The sequence below is a fragment of the Nothoprocta perdicaria genome, unplaced genomic scaffold (assembly GCF_003342845.1).
Source record: "Nothoprocta perdicaria isolate Ctin4 unplaced genomic scaffold, notPer1 scaffold_21, whole genome shotgun sequence".
Classification (NCBI taxonomy): Eukaryota; Metazoa; Chordata; class Aves; order Tinamiformes; family Tinamidae; genus Nothoprocta; species Nothoprocta perdicaria.
In genome coordinates, this window is record NW_020455316.1 from 1,700,802 (window position 1) to 1,713,738 (window position 12,937).

At 41.9% G+C, this 12,937-nt stretch overlaps 1 long non-coding RNA gene across 1 annotated transcript; it reads right to left on the reverse strand.

The window, feature by feature from the left end:
- Positions 1-10,484: 10,484 nt before the first annotated feature.
- Positions 10,485-12,290, reverse strand: LOC112946588. Its single transcript, XR_003249266.1, has 2 exons — positions 12,066-12,290; positions 10,485-11,263 (listed from the first exon to the last, which is right to left on the reverse strand). It is a non-coding gene; the product is annotated as an uncharacterized LOC112946588 (long non-coding RNA).
- Between the last annotated feature and the right edge of the window lie 647 nt (positions 12,291-12,937).

Below are 12,937 nucleotides of genomic sequence, written 5' to 3' on the forward strand. Positions count from 1 at the left end.
TCTTCCCATTCATATTGCAGACTCAAAGCTGACCATACCCCACTAGATTCAAATATTTTCTTTCTTTTGTGAATTTTGGATCCAATACTTAGGGGGAAATGAAAAAGCTAGGAAATTAAATTACCAGCAGACAAGCAAGACAGACCATGGATGTGATATTCCTACACTAAAAATAAAATAAAATAAAATAAAAACACACAAAAAAAAAAAAAAAAGAAAAAGAAGGACTTGCTGAAAGAGTACATCAAGTACAAGTACATCCCCCTTGAGAATTTGTGTCATCTGAGATTAATTCAGTCAAGAAGGTGACTGTGAGTATATTAGAAAAGCCTTCTGTTTCAATTGTAGTTTATTCTAGGTATCATAAGATCTTAAAAATACACAAAGCAAAGGCATAAGTCCAAGCAAGATGGACATGAAGTACTATGCCAAACACTCTATACCTGGTAGTAAAGTTTTAACTAAGCTAAGGTTATTGCAGTTTAAAATATATGCTTCCATCAGAAAAGGGAAAATAAAATATTTCACGGCAAGCCACAAGTTAATGACAACTTGTAAGGAGGAGCAGTATACTTGCCAGAGAAAAAAAGTCTTGTCATCCAGCTGGAAGGTTTGAGACAAGTTCAAATTTTAGTAGAATCAATGCAGGACATAACTTTTCCAAGGTAAATAGAGCAAACACCAGCCAGTGTTCTGTCTATTTTTATACTCTACGGATTCATGGCACATCACTTTACTTTCCAAGTCCCTACTGTGTATGAACTTTTATAGGAATATTATTATCTGCCTGATATGGACATGGAACTTTTTTGTCAGTATGAGGCTAAACTCCGATACAGTGTGTTCAAAATTTTCCACAGCATATGCTGGAGTTTCTCTGCCTTGGGTCGATCAGTTCTTTGCTTCTTTGTTTCAAATCAGTTTAGATTGTTTGCAATTTGCTTACCTTGGGCTCATTCTGTGTTTGTTTCCTTACCTATTTCTCTCCTATTCTCTTCTTCCCAGTAAGTTTTTATTTCCACTTAGATTTTCCTAAATAGGAATTCTCACCAAAGAAATTCCCATTAGGAGTTTTTAATTCTCACCAAAGAAGGAGAGGAGAGGAGAGGAGAGGAGAAGAGAGGAGAGGAGAGGAGAGGAGAGGAGAGGAGAGACTCAGTGGAGGGAGGGGAAGCCAAAAGACCACACAAGAAGCATATAATTCATTTTATATTTGCCAATATTATGTTGTTATCTGTGTCTGTATGCTCATCTTATTTCTGCCTGGGTCCAGACCTAGATGAAGACATTGCTGCAAGCAGGACTCCTTTGATATTCCTTTTTCTTTCATATTGCTTCATGTGCCCTCTTCTCCCCTCTCCTGGATACTCGCAGCAGAGGATAGAGCAAAACAGCTATGGGACATCTCACAGCTGGGAGAACAGTTTTTCTCCACACCATAGCTTGTGGGCACTGTTGCTGCCACAGCAGATTTATCCCCTCTCAAGAGAAGAGCAGCTGCAGGTAAATCAGGGGAGCCACGGGCTTTGTGGAGAAGACAACTGTCAGGAAGCCCTTGTCACAGAACTTCTGGAGTGGCTTTAAAGGCAGCTAGGAGCCTGTGCAGAGAGGCACAGATGTCATACAAGAGAGAAACAGGGGTCTCTCCCAGTTTAGTTCATTCTGGAAAAAAAAATAGGGACCTCTTGCATTCAGGGCTCATCCCAGGACATTTGGAGACCTCATCTCAGAACCCAAGGAGGCCACCATTCTGGAGGAGTCCTCAGTCACTACCAGCATGAGTGCCTGAGCAGCCTGAGGAGGCACAGGGGCTACAGCTTACTTTTACCTCTGTTTCACATCTCTCTTCTTCGTGGCATCAGTCAAGTAGCTTAAGGACAAAAGTCAGTCTTTTGTCAGAGTAGGAACTGTTTCCTGATTTTGTACGCACAGTGGATTTCAGTTCTGGTGAGTTCAATCAATGTTCTTATACATCTCGTTATTAGTAATAATTACTAATTTTGATTTGTACTGTCCATCATGAGCAAGTTGGCCTTGCAAAGCTGTTGCTTTCAAGGCTCATCCCCAGACACAGCTGCGTTTTTAATGGTCTGCCTTATCTGTATATAATTCATGGCTCAGCTGGGAATTCTGTGGAATAAATAGCATTATACCATTACGAAATGACAATAGATGCCAGAGCTGTTAGCCACCAAAGCAGAGTCCAAGACTGCAACTTCTACCAGGATAGCAAAAATTAGATTCACAAATGTAACCAGATACTAGTGTTTAATCTCAGCTCTGCTGGGGCATCTGTAACAACTGATTATGTTGTAAGACCACTATGGCTTCCAAATAAGAAATCACAGTGTTCTCATTATGTACGGAGTGTTCATCACATCAGATCCATTTCTCAGCACTTAATGTTAATTACTAGCTTGGTTTTGTATTAGCTGAGAGCTAAATGATGTAGTACCACAGAAAACTATTAAGATCTGCGTCACATAGGCAAACACAACCATCCACTTCCAGAATGTGAAATGGATAATGACTGGGTATAAAAGAGTTCTCAGAAACCCCAGCTGAATGTATTCAAGATCAGTGCTTCCTCTTTAATAGGCTCTCTGCCAGAATGACACATCACTCTGCCTCACTAAAGTCATTTATAAGTTGTCCTTTATAATACTCTTTTCCCTCCTGCATGCGGAGTGTCTGCTCCCATGGACAGTCACAGAAAGAGGAGGCATGTGATGGTAAAACACTGCATTGTTTAGAAAAACAAAGCTATGGAGAGAGCTAGAACCTAACTTTCCCCTCTACAAAGCCTAGAGGAAAGGAGGGAGCAGGAAGATTCAAAAAGCAGAATTGCACAAAAAGAGTTGGATATCAACCAAGTTCCTAATTCTTTGAGGCTGACTTGGGTTTTCCACTCAGAAGCATTCCCTTGGTTTCAGACTGTAATGCAATATTTGAAAGCATCCTGTGTAGCTCTTGCATTCCTGAAGAAAGCCAGGCTGGAGCACAGAGCTGGAAATGAGGGCTGGGGGTTGAGGCTAAGGTCTGCAAGGTTAATGCAGCACTTCCCTGGAGGGATGGTGCTGAGGTGTATCAAAGGAAATGTTTAAAGGGAGGGAAAGGAACTTCTCTAAATCTCTATGTACCTTTCCCCTCCCTTCCTTTCCTTCTGCCCAAGCATGCTTCAACACAATGAGTCATGGGTAGTTGTCACAGACTTGGGATCGCCATTGTGCTATTCAGCACACAAAAACACCATCCTTCCTCACAACACAGACATGAAAATACAGACTCAAAGATAAAGGTGCTCAATGGGACAGCATGAGAGTTTTGGCCATCCTGATAGGCAGAGGTTCCAGTAAAGTTCTGGCAAGATTTTGGGCCAGGTTATACAAAGGAGAGTCTTTCTTAAAGGTTGGAAAGAAGGGAGAGTTTTGCAAACTTTTAATGAGGAGTTCCTCCCAAGCCCAAGGAGAAAATAACAGACGTGCCTGCTTGTAGCTGATGAAGGTGGAAGTCAACCTCGTGACCATGAAACAAGGTTTACGGGCAGGGTGGGGACAGGATCTAATAGAGCTTGAAAGTGAGAAGAAATAATTTCTGCCTGATATCACAAAGAGACAAGAGCCAACACAGAGGCATGATCCCTACAGCGAAAAAAAAAAGAGCTAGTGAAGAAAAGGTGATGAGTAGTCCAGGTGATGGGCTGAGAAAATGACTATTGCTGTAAAGCTCCTGCTGTCATAAAAGTGTGGAGATGCTAGGTGCTTCACCACAGCAACTGCTTCAGCCACTGTTAGTCTAACTGATTATACACTGCCTTAGAGAGATACTCTGTACTTGCAATTCAGATATGGAAGTTATATTGAAAGCAGACAGGATTGCAGTATGCGGTAAGATACTGATGACCTCTAGAAGTTCCTTCCCACCTTAACCATTCTGTGATTCTGCAAGATACTCTTACACAGATAACTGGAGACACAATCCTTTTACATCATTTCAGAACTTGGTCTTGTCTTTAACCAATTCCTGTATGTTATGAGATGCAGTACAGAATTCTAAATTCAAGATACAGCAGATCTCACAGCAGAGTGCTCGGAGCCACAAGAGAAGCATAGCTGCACCATAGAGGGCTTTAGCTAGCTGGCTGGAAACAGCCTGATTCTTTTTGCCTCTCTCCACTCTCCAATTTCTGTTTTCTTAGGAGTGGGCCTTCCCTTTTGTCCCTTTGAACATCCAGTTGTTCTGCTTAGATCCCTGTTACTTCAAAACTGTCACTGGGAAAGCCCACAATCACAGCCTTTTACGAGGCTTGGAAGACAAGCGGCTCTGACAATGACCTTCACAGACTGCACACAATACGTTGTCTGTGTGCTGCCAATTGCCTTTGTTTTCCCATGTTTTGCAGACTATGCTCCTCTCATCAACCTGCTGAGGGCTGCCAGGGCCTAGAATTGCCCTCAACAGCATTACATTTGCCAGTCAAATGCTTCCCTCAGAACAGAGAACATGATATTTTACAATTAAAAGAGTGGCTAAGTGAGGAAAGGGGAGGATGTTGACTCTAAGGAAAAAAAAAAAAATTAACTTCTCCAGTAATCTCTTCCTTTTTTCAAGACTTTTTGGTCTCAGTGAAAAGATTCTAGCTACAAAGATTACCATAGACCTTTTAGTGCTTCCAGAAAAATCCTATCAAATTGTTTTGTTTTCATTTCTAACAATAGACTTAGACCTGAACACTCCTGTAAATTAAAAACAAATGTAGGTTAAATACCAAGCAGGGATTCTCCTACCTACCCACAAAAGTTAATTAACACTAACTCTACTCCTAGAAGCACCAATAGACTCCTCCTTGGTAGGAAAAAAAATTACCAGGGTCACAAATGATAATCTGCAGTGATTACTATGGAGTAAAACTCCATTGTTTTATTAAAAATGCAACAAGAGTGGATGCCAAAGTGGAACACTAAGATAAGTAGTTATGTAAGTGTGAGGTTTTATAAGGTCTGATCTCATTCCATTTTTGTTAGTGGACCTTAGGTTACGACTAGAGGAGAAATTTGCAAAAATTCTGGGAATTTTACATGGAGGTTTTGTTACACATCTTCATCACTGTTGTTTTTTCCTTCTACCAGCACCTGTGGCGCTATGTTTTAACAATATTGTACAAGAATTTGGGGAAAGAAAACTTAAGCTGCAGCTTCACTGTTCTGGTGCATTTGATTTCTCACAGCCTCCTGCTCAAACCCAGAGCTCTCATACAAGCATCCAGCTGAGGCAACCTGTAGGGTTTGCTAATAGAAGTAGTAAAATTGCCTGCAATGAATTTCAGAGTTTGAGGTGGGGGAGGCAGTCGCTGCAGATGTTCCGTGTTGCTCTCAGATAATGCAGATGCTGAAAGAAGCAAGTTTCTTTGCAACCACTACTGCAGACAGACACCACCCTTGGGCAAAGCATTGCCTTGGAACTGGTTGCGCTGCACAGCTCACGAGCATGTTTTGTTTTCAAATGATTGGCAAATTACAGCTCAGGAGGCAATTTTACTCAAGGGCTGAAGAGGCAGAGCTGGAAGCAAGAAAATCATTTTCCTCTTTTGTTTTTATAATCATATGTGTCTTGTGAATATGCATTGAGTATGCATTTGGGTCATCATTTGGGGCATATTTTCCGGGGTATTCTCCAGGCATGTTCTTGCCCGACACGGCAGCGTAGGCGAACCCGCTGCAGCCTTATCTGCTCTCTCCTGCTGTCTTATCTCTGGAGGATCTGTTTTGCAGGAGACTTCACTCCTTCCCTCCACTGCCTGGATCGGACAAAGTCGTTTTTGCCAAAACACTGGGAGGAATCAGTGGAGGGGTGCTGGCAGAGTGGGTTTTTCCAGTGGTGCGTTGCTTGCAGGAACCTGTCTGCAATGGCTAGGCTGTTATGCACATTCCTCATTTCTTGCATAGGTTGATACTAGTTAAGCACAGCAATTATTACGGTGAGAGGTGCTCAAGGAAGCCCATTTTCATTTCATGAGTTACCTCAGTTTAGATATACCCAAACGCCCTGCAACATCCGTGTAGAAATCACTATTTAATGAGGTCAGTCAGTGAATTGCAATCTGCTCTTCATAAAACCAATGGAAAGTGCAGCTACTGTGATTGCACTATACACGCAGCATGGTGCAGGCCTATCATGAAAAGACATTACCCATCTTTAATCTGCAAGGGACCATTATTTTCATTATTGCTGTATCACCTGCTAGTGTTGCTATAGTTAATGTCTATTAGTGACATGTTTCTGTTATTAACTTCTGTTCCTAGCAGTTTATAGCTTGGCAATCACTGTAGTCTTTGTGAGGGTTTTAAGGTTGCATATAAGAGTGGCAGCCTGGAAGCATTTTTATTTCTTAAATTCTATATTTTGTCAGTGCTATAAATGTACCTCAGTAAATAATTTCAGAAAGTGTCTTACTTTAAGCATGAAGATTTTAAACTATTAGGGCATTTGTTCCATCCTTTTTTTTCCCACTGTTTATAGCAACAACGTTTCAAGATACCTGGATGAGTTGTAAAGGGAAGGAAAAGGGACAGCGGTGTCTGCCAACACCAGTTTTCAACTCCTCCCAGTCCTGAAATTGGAGCCTGGTTCCCTAGTGCCCACCTCGAGTTGGCAGGGAAGGAAAAGTTGCTCCAGGAGGTAATTCAGAGGATCTTAACAGACTTCAGATCTGAACTGTCTTTTGGAGCACTTGATCTCCAGTGCTGAAGGAGCCAAGGGACACCAGCTGCCTAATTTACGTGCCTTTAAATGTCATTAGTCTGCCTCTTGCTACTGTAAAGCCTAGGTGAGAAGCAGAGGGAAAAAATGCTCTCCATTTCCTAGATGAAGAGAAAGAGTATCTTAGTCCCACTGGGCTGGATGATAATTTTTTCCACAGGCTGTAACTTCACAGCACCTCCTGTGATACCATACCAGGCAGGCACCTGAATTTGGAGGGAACAGGCCCAAAGAACAGCATCTTCCATGTGAAAAGGGGGCTATTTCCCGCAAACAAGTGACGTCCTTGGGTTTGCTGGCAGGGGACAGCCCCATATGAGAGCAGCTCAGCTCTCCATTGCACGGGCTGTCACAGGGAGCTGGCAGGAGGAATGAAATGAGGGACTGAATGCTTGTTCCTTGGCTGTCCTGGACCCATCTGCGTGGGGCAGATTAATTTTCCCAAATTTCTGGGGTGTTAAGTGAGGAGGAACAGAGCAAGAGTGTCCCACTCCCTCATGTCTGCCCACTTAATTTACTGGCAGAATTTAGACTCAGCTATGGCACTGTTCTTCACAGGTTAGTTCTGGAAAAAGAGAGGGAGAGAAACGAAAAGCCAGTCTAACACAGAAAGTTGATAGCGAAGTTCATAATTAGGAGAACAGATGTCAAATTTTTCAAGGTTGTTTTACCTTGACTGTATGTCACCAACCTTGAACACCTTAAAAAAGAGCAAGTGTGGGTGTTCAGCAGAGACAGATGCCCCCAATTACTAGTTATCCATGCTTAAAAGAAAACGATATAGATTTTGCTGCTTTACAGATTTCACTGGTAGGGTTACTTGTCAGAGGAAGTACATATGCATAGTACTAATGTTAGCAATGAGTGGGATTTACAAATGACATTTATCTCCAACGTTCATGGAATAATAGCTGGAGGAGTGAAGGACTAAGGAGCATTTCTTTGGCTATTTCATTACCCTGATACTGCCAAGAGCTGCAGCACCCAATCTATGGCTCATGCATTCTGCACTGTGAGGAATTAGTGAGGAGTTACGTATACAGCTATATATAAATATGTGTGTGTGTGTGTGTGTACTCAGTCATAAATTGAAAGCATTTCTCCTGATTGCCCCTGAGTCATTGCAGCAATCCCTTTTAGTGTGGCTAAAAATACAAGCGTGGTGTCAGGGAGCAGCAAGGGCCAGTGGCTCCCGAGGGGAGGTTGGGACAGGACCAGGGGGGACCCAGTGCTGGGCATGGGGGCTCAGCGCGGCAAGCAGAGCCACGACTGCTATTGAGGCCCATCAGCAGCCCTGGGCAAGGCAGCGATGAACCAGGGAGCATCCAAGGAGGGACATGAGCAAGGGGAGATGAGGCATGCGGGACTGCAAGCTGAAGTGCTATTAGATTGCAGAGTGCTACGTGCGCATGCTGTGGCCCCTGGGAAAGCAGCCTTGGGGGTTCATACTTCATTAGGCAGCAGAAATTACAGCCACTGGTGGTTATAAAGCCACGGAAAAGCAACCTCACTCAGCTCTGCTCCTCTAACCTATTTAATTTGGGTCTGGCTGCTGTTTTCATGTGAAGTGTTTGAAATCAGCTTCATCACTGCAGCAAAGAATATTATCTCACAGTGTTTTCCAGCTAGTCCCAAGAATAACTCTGATGTCAGCAGGGAGCCCTCTCTCTGGCAGCCCTCACTGCTCTGCCAGCTGCCCAGAGAAAAGGTCAGTGAGCTCCTCGAGCTCATCAGGCAGACCCAACCCATGTAGTGCCCTGTTCGCACCCAAACACCCCAAGCAAAACTCCCCCAGGAGAAACCAGCCCCCCAGTTCCTAGATCTCACACAGGTTTGAACTTGCCCTAAATGATCTCCGCTTGAGGAACTATATTCCTGCTGGGAGAGTGTCAGCGCCTGGTGGTCCAGCCACCCTTTTCCACCATGTCCCTTCTCCAGTTGAAATACAGCTAAAATTCCTTCCCTTTAAATCACTAGTCTCTCAAGAACACATAAAAGTGTGAGGTTACCAAGCAGAGCCCACCCAAGAACCCAGCCCTGAGTTAGCAATACGAGCAAACCTCATTCATATCACTAACCACAATGACCATTTTGCCTCAGTAAAGATGGAGTTAGGACTTCAGAGTCTGGCCCAGATCCTAGAGTATATAAATAGATTTCTATGAATCAAAGCTCCATTATGTAAGACATAAAAATAAGGGAACAAATGAGAGGAAAAATAAGCTGAAGATCAGAGTCTGCAATGAAGCATCAGCTGAAGATTTTTGGGCACTGAGTCAAGACACAAATCTTTTCTTTTTTTTTTCACTTATTTTGCCTGCTTTGCTTTACAAGTGACTCATTCACTCACTCCCCCTTTCACCACCACTTCCCATGTTGTTTCAGGCATGTCTGTACATTTTAGCATTTACAGGTCCATCCAAACTACCTGTTTATCCACTGTTCGTCTACATTTGCACTTCCAAATTAGATGGGGAAAAGGGATGTGCACATATTTTAAATAAATAAATAAACAAACAAATAAATAAAAAGCCTCAGACCTGCAGGCAAGGTTAAAAGAATCCGGGTGCGATGCATGCGGCAGTTTACAATGAATTGAAATGTGACTAAAGGCAGCATGTGACAGCTTTCTATACTTAGCAGTGGCTTTTGCTTTTACACGCTTCAAGATACACTGTCAAAAAAAGCATCTATGTCTGAGCATTTCAGCAGAAGAGTGAGAGCCCCTGAAGGTGTAGGAAATCTCCCACAATGGCTGTGTGTATGTTGCCACATGGACACTTGTTTGTGTACATTACAGGCTTGCCTCACTCCCCACCTCTGGGACACTCTTATAGAGTCTTTGCTCTGACCATAGAATATTTTCAGCTGAGGTGGCACAGTCATTTCATCCTTGGATCTTCTTGGTATGCTTTTTCCACAAGCCATTTAAAGAGGAGGGTTGGAGAGCAAACCATTGTACCCCTGGTAAACATGTTGTGCCTGTCATCCCCTTGAGAGATGAGGTACATATGACATTGGCTTTTTTCTTTTTTTTTTTTTTTTTTTTTTTCTCTTTCAATTTAGATGAGTTTGCAGAGTCAAATGGGTGATGAGTGTGCATTTTGTACAAGGTTATAAAGCAAAGTCACGCTGAACATAAATTGGCCTTAAGTCATTTATTGCAGCTTTTCTCCAGGATTTGGTAGATAAAAGGTTATTTTCACACGTGCACTTGTATTACATGCATCCTTTTAGCCTTATAAATAGTTACAGAAAATGATACTTTCTTTCACACTCCCCTTTTCAGGCTGTTCAAAACCTTGCCTGACTGCATTTAAAGATGGCTTAGAGACATTTAGATGACATAGTGATGCATGCACATAAGAACATGAACAGTACCAAAAGCCTAGCTGGAATAGGCATTTAAGCATTCCCAGGATTCCAGATTTCCATAAATAACAAAAATTAACCTCATGACTATTTTTATGCAATAGCAACTACAATGGCCTTTTCTTTCCCCCACCCCACCAAGTGCAATATAAATATTCAGACAACATTCGGGGGACAGCATCCCTGTTAGCAACAGATTTCACATGCACAATGGGTATCACGTAAGTGTACCGGGAAACAGCCACCAAAATGCCTCGCTCTAACCCATTGCTGTTCCATATAGGCCTCTCCATGAGGCAATTTGTAAAACAAAGGTAAGATTTGTTTTATGAAAAGCTCTACACACTGTTAGACCTGAAAAGGACGTCCACCTGGCATTGAACTTATGTCAGCCTTGAAACTGTACAACAGCAGTATTGGAAAGATGCCTTCTACATAGGCCAGGAAGGGGATAAAATACTCATCCTCCAGTTCTTGCAGAGATTCTTGGTCCACAGCCCAATTGTAGACCTATTCTCTGTGTTTCTAGGATTTGGACATAGTATTTTGTGTGCTGCCATAGCAACTGATGCTCACATGTCTGCTAGCAGATGGCAGTTCCAGGAAGGAGGCCTGAAAATGTCTGTGCAATAATCTTTGCATCCCTTGGACATTTCAGAAACACTGTACCTCCCAGGCTTCTCCTTCTGCAGTCTTGTTTATCATCGGACGTCAGCATGTAACTTCAGGAGGTAAAATCAGGGCATAGAGGAAACTGCAGACCAGCAAGATGGATAGTTGAACTGGACAAACTTTTTAAAAGCATAGGGCTAGTAGATACACGGAAAAATATGATATAACAAAGAAGAGTCATAATAGCTGTTGTACAGGGTTGCCTTGTCTCATGAATTCACTAGATTTTTTTAAAGGAGGTAATGAGAATGTAGGTGTGGTTCATTTGGTTCATACAGTAGACATGGATTTCATTCGACATCTTTAACAATATCCCTTACCAAGAGCTCTTAAGGATGGTAAAACAGGAGGAGATTTCTCTCATGGTTTAAAGTTAAAGGAAAATAAGGGTAGGAATAAATCTTCGATTCCTGTGGAGAAGTGCTCTGCATCTGTGTTGTTACACATATTCATTAACCACCTGCAGAAGGCAATGGACAGTAAGATGATGAAGTTTGTTGATCATACTAAGTCATTAAAGTCGTAAAAATGAGTGATGACTGTGCAAAATCACAGAGTAACTTCATGATTCAAAGCAACAGGGCAATAAGACATCAGGTGAAAATCGGTACTGTGCACACATCTATGTGCACAGGAAAAAGCAACCCTAACTTCAGGGAGCTAGTGGTGGATTTTGAGTTATTTCCACCCAGAAAAGTAATCCTGAGGTTAAAATAATCTGTTCTATAAAGACATTACCTCAGAGGCTGGCAGCACTACAAGAACAAACAGCATCTTAAAAATTATTGGGAAAGGGATAGATAAAAATATGTATGCATATATTGTTGTCCTCATATTCCAAATCCTCTATAGAGTTTCAATTCCTTATCTCAAAATATATGGTATAGCTACAAGGTATAAAGGTATAGGTACAAAGAAGAACAAGAGCAATTAATAGTGCCACTGAAAAAAAAAATCAAGTATATTAACAGCCTAGAATTTTCTCACCTAGAGAGAGATGACTGAGGAGGATGACTGTGATTTAGGAAATCTTGAAAGTCATGAAGAAGTTGAACAAGGAATAATTATTCACTATTTGCTAAACTATGGGAAATAAACAGCCTCCAAAGAAAGGTGGAACTTTTCCACAAAACAAAAGATATATTGAGGAATTCAGTGCCACAGGATGCTGTACATCCCACAGGTTTGCAAGGGTTTTAAAAAGCAGTTAGACAAAGTTAGAGGAAGAGTTCATTAAGAGCTATTATGCACAAAGCACTCACCTCTGGCTTGGGAAGTTTCTAGGTTAGAGATTGCTAGAAGCAATGGGAATATGCCTGAATCACTGTCATCATGTTCTCATTTTCCTATCTCCTACCAGTCAGCTGTCAGAAACAGGGTACTGAGGTAGCTGAGCCTTCAGCCTGAGCAAAGTCTTCTCATAGCACATCATGTGAGCAATAGGAACTGCTCCCACCCTACACTAGTTGTGAGGCAATACGGTGATTTTCAAAGAAAGATAATCTACATCAGCTGCTTCAAATTTACCATAAATTTATAATAGCCCACCCACAGTTATTGTACCACCCCATCCCTCCCTGGCATTACATGCTCTTTTACTCTGCAGATTGGAGAGAAAAAAAAAAAAAAAAAAAAAAAAAAGAGAGAGAGAGAAGTCTTTTGAATAGGTTTAAACAAAAGAATATTTGGTCCACAACTTCTAGAAAATGACTTGACCTTATTCTCTTTTTATTTCCCCAGGTTTTAGTCTCTTTTTCTTATTTCTCCTGAATTGTCAACAGTAGTGCTTCTTTTGTAGAGGAAAATGAAGCTGTGCTGATTTGACACTCCCCAGCCTATTAGCTCTTCAGCTGGTCTCATGTAAGAAATGGCTGCCGTTTTGTTGGAGCTTTTCCACTGGAATAATGAAGGGTCAGACTCTGAAAACTTTATTCACCCTGCATAGCTACTCACTCAGATACTAGACACGCTGCAATCACTGCAGCTGCTTACCAGATTAAAAATTACAAGGCTAATGAGAATCTGCCCCTAATGTGCCAAGTCTCTCCTTAAGAGTCAAATTTGGTTCATCTTACTTCAGCTGCTGCCCCATTAAAGCCTTAAAGAGAACTCATAAATATAAAAATACCCAAGA